Raw genomic sequence first — 10,645 nt, forward strand, 5'->3', positions numbered from 1 at the left:
TTGTTGGTGATATAACCTCGACGCCACCCAGTACTGGGGCGGGAGTTCGGGAGTATTGCCATAACTCGTATAACGGATGCTTTTCGAAGGTTGAGGTAAATGATTTCCGAAGGTTTCTTGGTTATGTGTTGAAGGATGGATATAGTTGGATGTAGGATTTGCTAGTTTTGGGTGAGATATTATGCTTGCCCTGTATCCCCAACACCTAATTGCATAACCGGAAAGTTTTGGGAGTTTATAAGTGGGAATTCTAGTAGCTCTTAGGATATCTTTCCGACAGATGCATGATATGAGATTGGGGTTCGACGTCTAGTGGTCTGCCTATCCACGGTTGGTTTTACAGTGGTCTCGTTGTGTCTTAAAGAGTCCTTGGCTATGCTGACTCGGGGACGCTTCGTATGTCATGTGCACTGCCTTGTACATGATGGTGTTGTACGATCGAGCCCGTGTAGGCCCCACCACGAAAACTTCGGACGAAATCTCTGTCATATGTTTGTTCCGGCTTATTCCACAAGCCAATCCTTTGTTTTGTTTTCAGTTGTGGTATTCGAGTTGCTTCGAAGTCAAATGTTGATTCCATACCTTCCCCAAGCGGTGTTCTCATACTCCGATGTGAATACCAATCCTTCATGATAATTGAGATCGTTTTGTCAATCCTTTCCAAACTGGCGTGTTTCTCGTCAAGTGGATCAGATCCTTTTCAACATCCGCAAGATTCAATCTCAGCTTTCTCAACGGTGTTCGTTTCATCCATCCCAAGTTGTCTTTGTTGTCCCTCCCTCCCACCCTTGTTTCTTCAAGGATTCAGATTTCTTAATCAAGTATCCTTTTATTCTTGTGAAGTCTCTCCATCCTTTTCTGTCAATATTCTTATCCGGTGATTCTTATGAAGATCCTAACGGAGCCTCAAGTTCATCATTATTCATTCTCTTTCTTCTCCGGTGGAACCAATTCAAGCTTTGTTGATCATATCCTTTCCTCGTTTCAGATACCATCTCATACCGGTGCACCTCTTAATCATTCACCTCCCGCTATACATTTGTTCCAGAGTGCCGAAGATAGCTCAGAAGATTCGTGTTTCCACTCTGCAGTCGTTCAAGATCTTTCGAGGATGTTATCTCATTCAAGCCATTTAATTCAACCAGCGCAATCTATCTTTTAAATCATTCAACAGTGTTTCTTTTGAGTGGGCCCTAACCCACAGGTCTTTTCCCAGGATCTTACCTGACTCTTCTAATTTTCCCAGAGCTATCCTAAATTCTTTTCAAAGTTTGACGTAAGAATGATTCATCATCAGTCATATGTATTTCTCCAAGACCTGTCAAATTCTTTTCATCGTTGGCTCAATTTTTCAATTCTTCATTCCGGAGTGCCTCAATAATTCTTGGTGGTGTTTCTTGTCGTCATTCTCAACACTTGAAGACCGAAGAAGAGTTTTACCTCCATATCTTATCCGTTCTCTCAGAGATTCGTGGTTCTAGTTTGAGGCCATCATCTCATAATTGTTTTTGATTATGAGAATTCTTTTCACCTATCCGGAGCAATTCAAGATTCTTTTCAATTTGATTCTCCGGAGGCCATCTTTCAAATATTTTTCATTCCCCATCATATGATTCAATATTGATGGGTTTGAATCCTTCGGGGAATTCATGATCCATTACTTCATCAGTGAAGCAAAGCGGGTGTGCGGCACCTCTATGTTGGGCCACACTGCGACGTAACTGCGAAGGAGTCCCTTTGCGATTTTCGGCTCGGACATGGCGAGGTTTGACACATCCGAATAGGTAGCCGCCGTCGCGTGTCGAAGCATGCTTTCGCGATCTGTAGATTGGTCTTGCGTGTCCTGCTCTATTATCCAAATCTCTCTGCAGGTCGTCTGGGTAATCATGACCTGCGTTGTTCCTGCCTTTACGGTGAGGTGGGGCGGTCTGGTGTTCGGCTTTAGTTGCCTCTTTATCCAGACAGAGTTGCCGGCGACCTACCGCATTGTGTGACGATGGTGTGGGCTCCAACGCCCCTTCATCGGACTGGTATAGCAATCTGTGCTTTGGGTAGCCTTTGGCTAGGCTACTAAGGCCGTATTCTTCGGCGACCAGGACTTCGGTCCATCTGTCGTTGAGTAGGTCTTGGTCAGCTTGAAGCTGCTGCTGCTTCTTTTTCAGGCTCCTTGCCATAGCTATCAGCCTGCGCTTGAAGCGCTCCTATTCGAGGGGCTCTTTGGATACGATGAAGTCTTCGTCGCCGAGGCTTACCTCATTTTCGGAGAGTGGAAGGTAGTTGTCGTCCTCCAATCCGTCATTGGGCAGGGCCTGTTCGTCGGGGCTGGCTTGCCCGTTTTCCTGTTCCTCCTGCTCGGATGTTGCTCCCACAGGGTCTTCATTGCTTTCGGCGCCGTCTGGAGTACTATTTTCTGCAGTGCCATTGTTGTTGCGGCGTGACTTGGGGCGGCGTTTTGGGCGCCGGAACTTAGACTGTGACTGAGGAGTTTTAACTGGATCGCCCTTGTCTTTGCCGCGAGGCTTTTTAAGTGTATCGATCATGTACACGTCATGTGAAGGGGTGGCCGTCTCGTGCTTGATGACTGGCAGGTCTTGGCCTTGCTCCTTATCGGCATCGTCGTCTATACCGTCAATGTCTGCGGGGCCAGGAGTAGGCATGTCGGTTAAGTCCTTGACGGTGGCTATGAAGTGGGTGGCGGGTGGGAAGCGAAATTCTCCATTATCGGCCTCTAGCTTGAACCGGACATAGTTCAGCCATGAGTCCCCCATCGGGGACAGGTTTTTCAACGAAATCAGCACGTCGCCAAAGGGCGAGTGTTGGAAGACATCTGCAACGCTGAACTCGATGATTGATAACCGATCCAACTCGGTGTCCGAGGGCGCGCAAGGTTCGGAACTTATAGCCGGAAACGAGTCCGAAATTCCATTAACGCTGATATTGCCTGGTGTAGAGTTTGTGTGCGGCTCCAACATTGCGGACTCTGTGGCTTCGGATGGTGCAAACTGCTCCAGATCTAAGGTCGTAGCAGTTACCGGAACCATCTCTGGAACCTGGTCCGATGACCGATTTAGGTCATGTTCATCGGAGCAAGGGGGAGCGATCGCCGCAGTTTCAAATCCATTGAAGATCAAGTCTCCACGGATATCCGTGACATAGTTCGAGCTTCCAAATCTGACCTGATGGCCAGGGGCGTAGCTATCAATCTGCTCCAGATGGCCAAGCGAGTTGGCCCGCAGTATGAAGCCGCCGAATACAAAAATCTGTCTGGGGAGGAAGGTTTCTCCTTGGACAGCGTCACTATAGACGATCGGAGGGTCCATCGAACCTCTCGTTGACGACACAGTGGAACTCTCAATGAAAGCACCAATGTCGGTGTCAAAACCGGCGGATCTCGGGTAGGGGGTCCCGAACTGCACATCTAGGATCGATGGTAATAGGAGACGGGGGACACGATGTTTACCCAGGTTTGAGCCCTCTCTATGGTGGTAATACCCTACTTCCTGCTTGATTGATCTTGATGAATATGAGTATTACAAGAGTTGATCTACCACGAGATTGTAATGGCTAAACCCTAGAAGTCTAACCTGTATGACTATGGTAATGAGTATATCCTTTCCGGACCAACCCCTCTGGCTTATATAGACACCGGGGGGAATCTAGGGTTACATAGAGTCGGTTACATAAGAAGGAATCTTCATAGTCGGTCGCCAAGCTTGCCCTCCATGCCAAGTAGAGTCCAATCCGGACACGGGTACGGTCTTCGGCCTTCATGTCTTCACAGCCCATCAGTCCGGCCCATGGATAACAGTCCGGACGCCCGAGGACCCCTTAGTCCAGGACTCCCTCACATACTAACAAGGTAATTATGTCTTCTCAAAATAACATGGCCAAAGAAAGCTTATCCCTACAAAATCATATAGTCTGACTATGCTCCATCTTCATCACACAAAATATTTAAATCATGCACAACTCCAATGACAAGCCAAGCAATTGTTTCATACTTTTGATGTTCTCAAACTTTTTCAACTTTCACGCAATACATGAGCGTGAGCCATGGACATAGCACTATAAGTGGAATAGACGGTGGTTGTGGAGAAGACAAAAGGAAGGAGATAGTCTCACATCAATTAGGTGTATCAACGGGCTATGGATATGCCCATTAATAGATATCAATGTGAGTGAGTAGGGATTGCCATGCAACGGATGCACTAGAGCTATAAGTTTGTGAAAGCTCAAAAAGAAACTAAGTGGGTGTGCATCCAACTTGCTTGCTCAAGAAGACCTAGGGCAATTTGAGGAAGCCCATCATTGGAATATACAAGCCAAGTTCTATAATGAAAAATCCCCACTAGTATATGAAAGTGACAATATAGGAGACTCTCTATCATGAAAATCAAGGTGCTACTTTGAAGCACAAGTGTGGTAAAAGGATAGTAGCATTGCCCCTTCTCTCTTTTCTCTCATTTATTTTTTTATTTTTATTTGGGCCTTCTCTCATTTTTTGGCCTCTTTTTTTATTTAGCCCGGAGTCTCATCTCGACTTGTGGGGGAATCATAGTCTCCGTCATCCTTTCCTCACATGGGAGAATGCTCTAATAATGAAGATCATCACACTTTTATTTACTTACAACTCAAGAATTACAACTCAATACTTAGAACAAATACGACTCTATGTGGATGCCTCCAGCGGTGTACCGGGATGTGCAATGAATCAGGAGTGACATGTATGAAAGAATTATGAACGGTGGCTTTGCCACAAATGTGATGTCAACTACATGATCATGCATAGCAATATGACAATGATGGAGCGTGTCATAATAAACGAAACGGTGGAAAGTTGCATGGCAATATATCTCGGAATGGCTATGGAAATGCCATAATAGGTAGGTATGGTGGCTGTTTTAAGGAAGGTATATGGTGGGCGTATGGTACCGGCGAAAGTTGTGCGGCACAATAGAGGCTAGCAATGGTGGAAGGGTACGAGTGTGTATAATCCATGGACTCAACATTAGTCATAAATAACTCACAAACTTATTGCAAAAATCTATTAGTTATCAAAACGAAGTACTATACGCATGCTCCTAGGGGGATAGATTGGTAGGAGAAGACCATCGCTCGTCCCCGACAGCCAATCATAAGGAAGACAATCAATAAATAACTCATGCTCCAACTTCATCACATAACGGTTCACCATACGTTCATGCTACGGGAATCATAAACTTTAACACAAGTATTTCTCAAATTCACAACTACTCAGTAGCATGACTCTAATATCACCATATTTATATCTCAAAACAACCATAAGGATTCAAACTTCACATCGTATTCAATACACTTTATATGAAAGTTTTTATTATATCCCTCTTGGATGCCTATCATATTAGGACTAAATTTATAACCAAAGAAAATTACCATGCTGTTTAGAGACTCTCAAAATAATATAAGTGAAGCACAAGATTTCATCAATTACTATAAAATAAAACCACCGTCGTGCTCTAAAAGATTTAAGTGAAGCACATAGAGCAATGTTGCCTAGCTCAAAAGATATAAGTGAAGCACAAAGAGTAATCTAATAAATCACGATTCAAGCGTGTCTATCTCAAAAGGTGTGTACAGAAAGGATGATTGTGGCAAACTAAAGAGCAATGACTCAAATTATACAAGACGCTCCAAGCAAAACACATATCATGTGGTGAATAAAAATATAGCCTCAAGTAAAGTTACCGATAGGCGAAGACGAAAAGAGGGGATGCCTTCTGGGGCATCCCAAAGCTTAGGCTCTTGGTATCCTTGAATGTTACCTTGGGGTGTCTTGGGCATCCCCAAGCTTAGGCTCTTTCCACTCCTTGTTCCATAGTCCATCTAATCCTTACCCAAAGCTTGAAAACTTCACAACACAAAACTCAACAGAAAATCTCGTAAGCTTCGTTAGTAGAAGAAAATAAATCACCACTTTTGGTATTGTTTTGAACTCATTATTTATTTAAATTGGTGTAATATCTACTGCATTCCAACTTTTCAATGGTTCATACCCCCCCCCATACTAGCCCTAGATTCATCAAAATAAGCAAACAACACATAGAAAACAGAATCTGTCAAAAACAGAACAGTCTGTAGCAATCTGGATATTACGAATACTTATGTAACTCCAAAAATTCTGAAAAATTACGAAGACCTAAGAAATTTGTTTATTAATCTTATGCAAAAAGAATCAGTACTTTATCACGCTCCTGATAAAAAATGAGAATTGTTTTCTTGAGCACAAAAGTTTCTGTTTTTCAACAAGATCAAATCAACTATTACCGTAAGCTATCCGAAAGGTCTTACTTGGCACAAACACTAATTAAAACATAAAACCACATGTAACCAGAGGCTAGATGAAATATTTATTGCAAAACAGAACCTAAAAAGTAAAAACAAAAATAAATCTGGGTTGCCTCCCAACAAGCACTATTGTTTAACGCCCTTAGCTAGGCATAAAACACGAATAGATCTAGGTATTGTCATCTTTGGTATGAAATCCATAAGTAACTCTCATAATAGATTCATATGGCAATTCAATTTTCTTTCTAGGAAAGTGTTCCATGCCCTTCCTTAACTAAAATTGAAATCTAATGTTTCCTTCTTTCATATCAATAATTGCACCAATCGTTCTAAGGAAAGGTCTACCGAGAATAATAAGACATGTAGGATTGCAATCTATATCAAGAAAAATGAAATCTACGGGCACATAAATCATATTTGCAACAATAATAAAATAATTAATCCTTCCCATAGGTTTCTTAATAGTGGAATCTGCAAGATGCAAATTTAAAGAACAATCATCAAATTCACGGTAACCTAGCACATAACATTAAGTTTTTGGAATCGTGGAAACGCTAGCACCCAAATCACACAAAGCATGGCACTCATAATATTTAATATTAACCTTAATAGTATGTTAGCACTCATCATAAAGTTTTCTAGGGATAGAAACTTCCATTTCAAGCTTCTCTTCAAAAGATTGCATCATAGCATCAACGATATGTTTAGTAAAAGCTTTGTTTTGATTATAAGCATGAGGAGAATTCAACATGGATTGCAACAAGGAAATACAATCTATTAAAGAACAATTATAATAATTAAATTCCTTGAAATCCAAAAGAGTGGGTTCATTGCTACTTAAAGTTTTGACCTCTCCGATCCCACTTTTATCAATTTTTGCATCAAGATCTAAAAACTCTGAATCATTGGGACACCTTTTAACTAAAGTTGACTCATCTTCATCCCATATTTATCAAGATTTATATTGGACAACAAATATTCAGTAGGAGTCACATCAATCACTTTAGGATCTTCACCATTATTTTCACGAAAACTAGAAGAACATGCTTTTACAAACCAATCTCGCTTAACACGCATCTTAGCGATTCTTTGTTTGCACTCATCATGCTTGGGTGGAATAGATCTAAGTTTCAAAGAATCAACATCAAGAGAAATTCTATCCACGTTCCTAGGCAAATCATCAATCTTAAGCAATTTTTCTTCAACCAAAGCATTAAAACTCTTTTGCGAAATCATAAATTCTTTAACACTATTCTCAAAATCAGATGGCATATTATTATAATTTCCATAAGGATTGTTGTAGGAATTACCATAATTATTAGAGGAATTACTAGGAAACGGCCTAGGATTAAAATTACCTCTATACGCGTTATTACCAAAATTGTTCCTACCAACAAAATTCACATCCATAGATTCATCATTATTTTCAATCCAAGTAGACAAAGGCATGTCATTAGGATCAATGTAAGCACTCTTGATAGCAAATAATTTCATAAGTTCATCCATCTTTCCACTCAAAACATTAATCTCTTCAATCGCATGCACTTTTTTACTAGTGGAAGATCTTTTAGTATGCCATTGAGAATAATTAACCATAATATTATCTAGGAGTTTGGTAGCTTCTCCTAAAGTAATTTCCATAAAAGTAACTCCCGTAGCAGAATCTAAAAGATTTCTAGAAGCAACATTCAATCTGGCATAAAAAATTTGTATAATCATCCACAAATTCAAACCATGAGTAGGGCAATTTCGTATCATCAATTTCATCCTCTCCCAACATTGTGCAACATGTTCATGATCAAGTTGCTTAAAATTCATAATATCGTTCCTAAGGGAGATGATCTTAGCGGCAGGAAAATACTTGGAAATAAAAGCATCTTTACACTTAATCCATGAATCAATACTACTTTTAGGCAAAGATGAAAACCAAGTTTTAGCGCGATCTCGAAGTGAGAAAGGAAATAGCTTCAATTTAAAAATATCATTATCCACATCTTTCTTCTTTTTCATATCACACAACTCAACGAAATTATTCAGATGGGATGCGGCATCTTCACTAGGAAGTCAGGAAAATTGATATTTCGTAACAAGATTCAGCAAAGCAGCATTTATTTCATAAGATTCCGCACTAGTGGCGGGAGCTATCAGAGTACTAATAAAATCATTGTTATTAGTATTGAAAAAATCACACAATTTGGTATTCTCTTGAGTCATCGTGACAAAGCAAGCAATCCAACACACAAGCAAGCAAGATGCAAACGAAAGGGCGAACAGAAGAAGGGCGAAGAAAAGGCAAAACTTTTTTCAAAATCGTTTTAGAAGTGGGAGCGGAAAACGAGAGGCAAATGGCGAATAATGTAATGCAAGAGATGAGAGTTTTATGATGAGTACTTGGTATGTCTTGACTTGGTGTAGATCTCCCCGACAACGGCGCCAAAAATTCTTCCTGCTACTTCTTGAGCTTGCGTTGGGTTTTCCCTTGAATAGGAAAGGGTGATGCAGCAAAGTAGAGTAAGTATCTCCCTCAGCTTTTGAGAACCAAGGTATTAATCCAGTAGGAGACAATGCTCAAGTCACCGAATACCTGCACAAACAAACACCAACTTGCACCCAACGCGATAAGGGGTTGTCAATCCCTTCACGGTTATTTGCAAAGTGAGATCTGATAGAGATGGACAAATGGTAAAGTAATATTTTTGCTATTTTTAGTTTATGGAACGGAAAGTAAAAGATTGCAAAGAACGTAAATAGGAAACTAAAATTGTAGATCGAAAACTTATATGATGGAAAATAGACCCGGGGGCCATAGGTTTTACTAGAGGCTTCTCTCAAGATAGAAAATATTACGGCGGGTGAACAAATTACTACCGAGCAATTGATAGAAAAGCTCATAATTATGACAATATCTAAGGCAATGATCATGAATATAGGCCTCACATCCGTATCAAGTAGACCGACTCATGCCCGCATCTACTACTATTACTCCACACATCGGCCGACTCCTGCCTACATCTAGAGTATTAAGTTCATAGAACAGAGTAACGCATTAAGTAAGATGACATGATGTAGCGGGATAAACTCAAGCAATATGATGAAAACCCCATCTTGTTATCCTCGATGGTAACAATACAATACATGTCGGGTCCCCTTTTGTCACTAGGATCGAGCACCGCAAGATTGAACCAAAAGCTAAGCACTTCTCCCTTTGCAAGAAAAACCAATCTAGTTGGCCAAACCAAATCGATAGTTCGAAGAGACTTGCAAAGATATCAAATCATGCACAAAAGAATTCAGAGGAGATTCAAATAATATTCATAGATAAGTTGATCATAAATCCACAATTCATTGGGTCTCGGCAAACACACCGCAAAAGAGTATTACATCATATAGATCTCCAAGAACATCGAGGACAACATGGTATTGAGAATCAAAGAGAGAGAAGAAGCCATCTAGCTACTAGCTATGGACCCGTAGTTCTGAGGTAAACTACTCACGCTTCATCGGAGAGGCAATGGTGTTGATGTAGAAGACGTCCGTGATCGAATCCCCTCCGCCAGGACACCGGAAAAGGCCCCTAGATGGGATCTCACATGTACAGAAGGTTGCAGGGGTGAAAAAGTGTTTTCGTGGATGCTTCTGGAGGTTTGGGAATATATGTGAATATATAGCATGAAGAATTAGGTCAGGAGGTGTTGGAGTAGGCCACAAGGCAGGGGGCGCGAACCCCACCCCCCTAGGGCGCGCCCCTGTGGCTTGTCTTCTACTCCAAGGTCTTATGACTTGGAGGCTAAGTCCAACAGGTGTCTTCTGGTCCAAGAAAAATCATCGCGAAGGTTTTATTCCATTTAGACTCCGTTTGGTATTCCTTTTCTGCGAAGCTCAAAAACAAGGAAAGAACGGAAACTGGCACTGGGCTCTAGGTTAAAGGTTAGTCCCAAAAATAATATAAAATAGCATATTAATGCACATAAAACATCCAAAACAGATAATATAATAGCATGGAACAATCAAAAATTATAGATACGTTGGAGACGTATCAAAGTACCAATCTATAGTTCTGGTACAAAGATTGAACACAAGATATGAACTAGGGTTTGAGAGGAGATGGTTATGTTGAACATGCTGATGGAGATTGCCCTCCCTAAGATGGGAGAGTTATTGGTGATGATGATGATGATTTCCCCCTCCGGGAGGGAAGTTCCCTAATACGTCCATTTTGCATCATGTTTTCATACTGTTATTTATGATGTTTTTATGCATAATAATTATTTTTGGAGTAATTCTAATGCCTTTTTCTCTCATAATTTGCAAGGTACACACA

Source organism: Triticum dicoccoides, chromosome 5A (assembly GCF_002162155.2).
Source record: "Triticum dicoccoides isolate Atlit2015 ecotype Zavitan chromosome 5A, WEW_v2.0, whole genome shotgun sequence".
NCBI lineage: Eukaryota > Viridiplantae > Streptophyta > Magnoliopsida > Poales > Poaceae > Triticum > Triticum dicoccoides.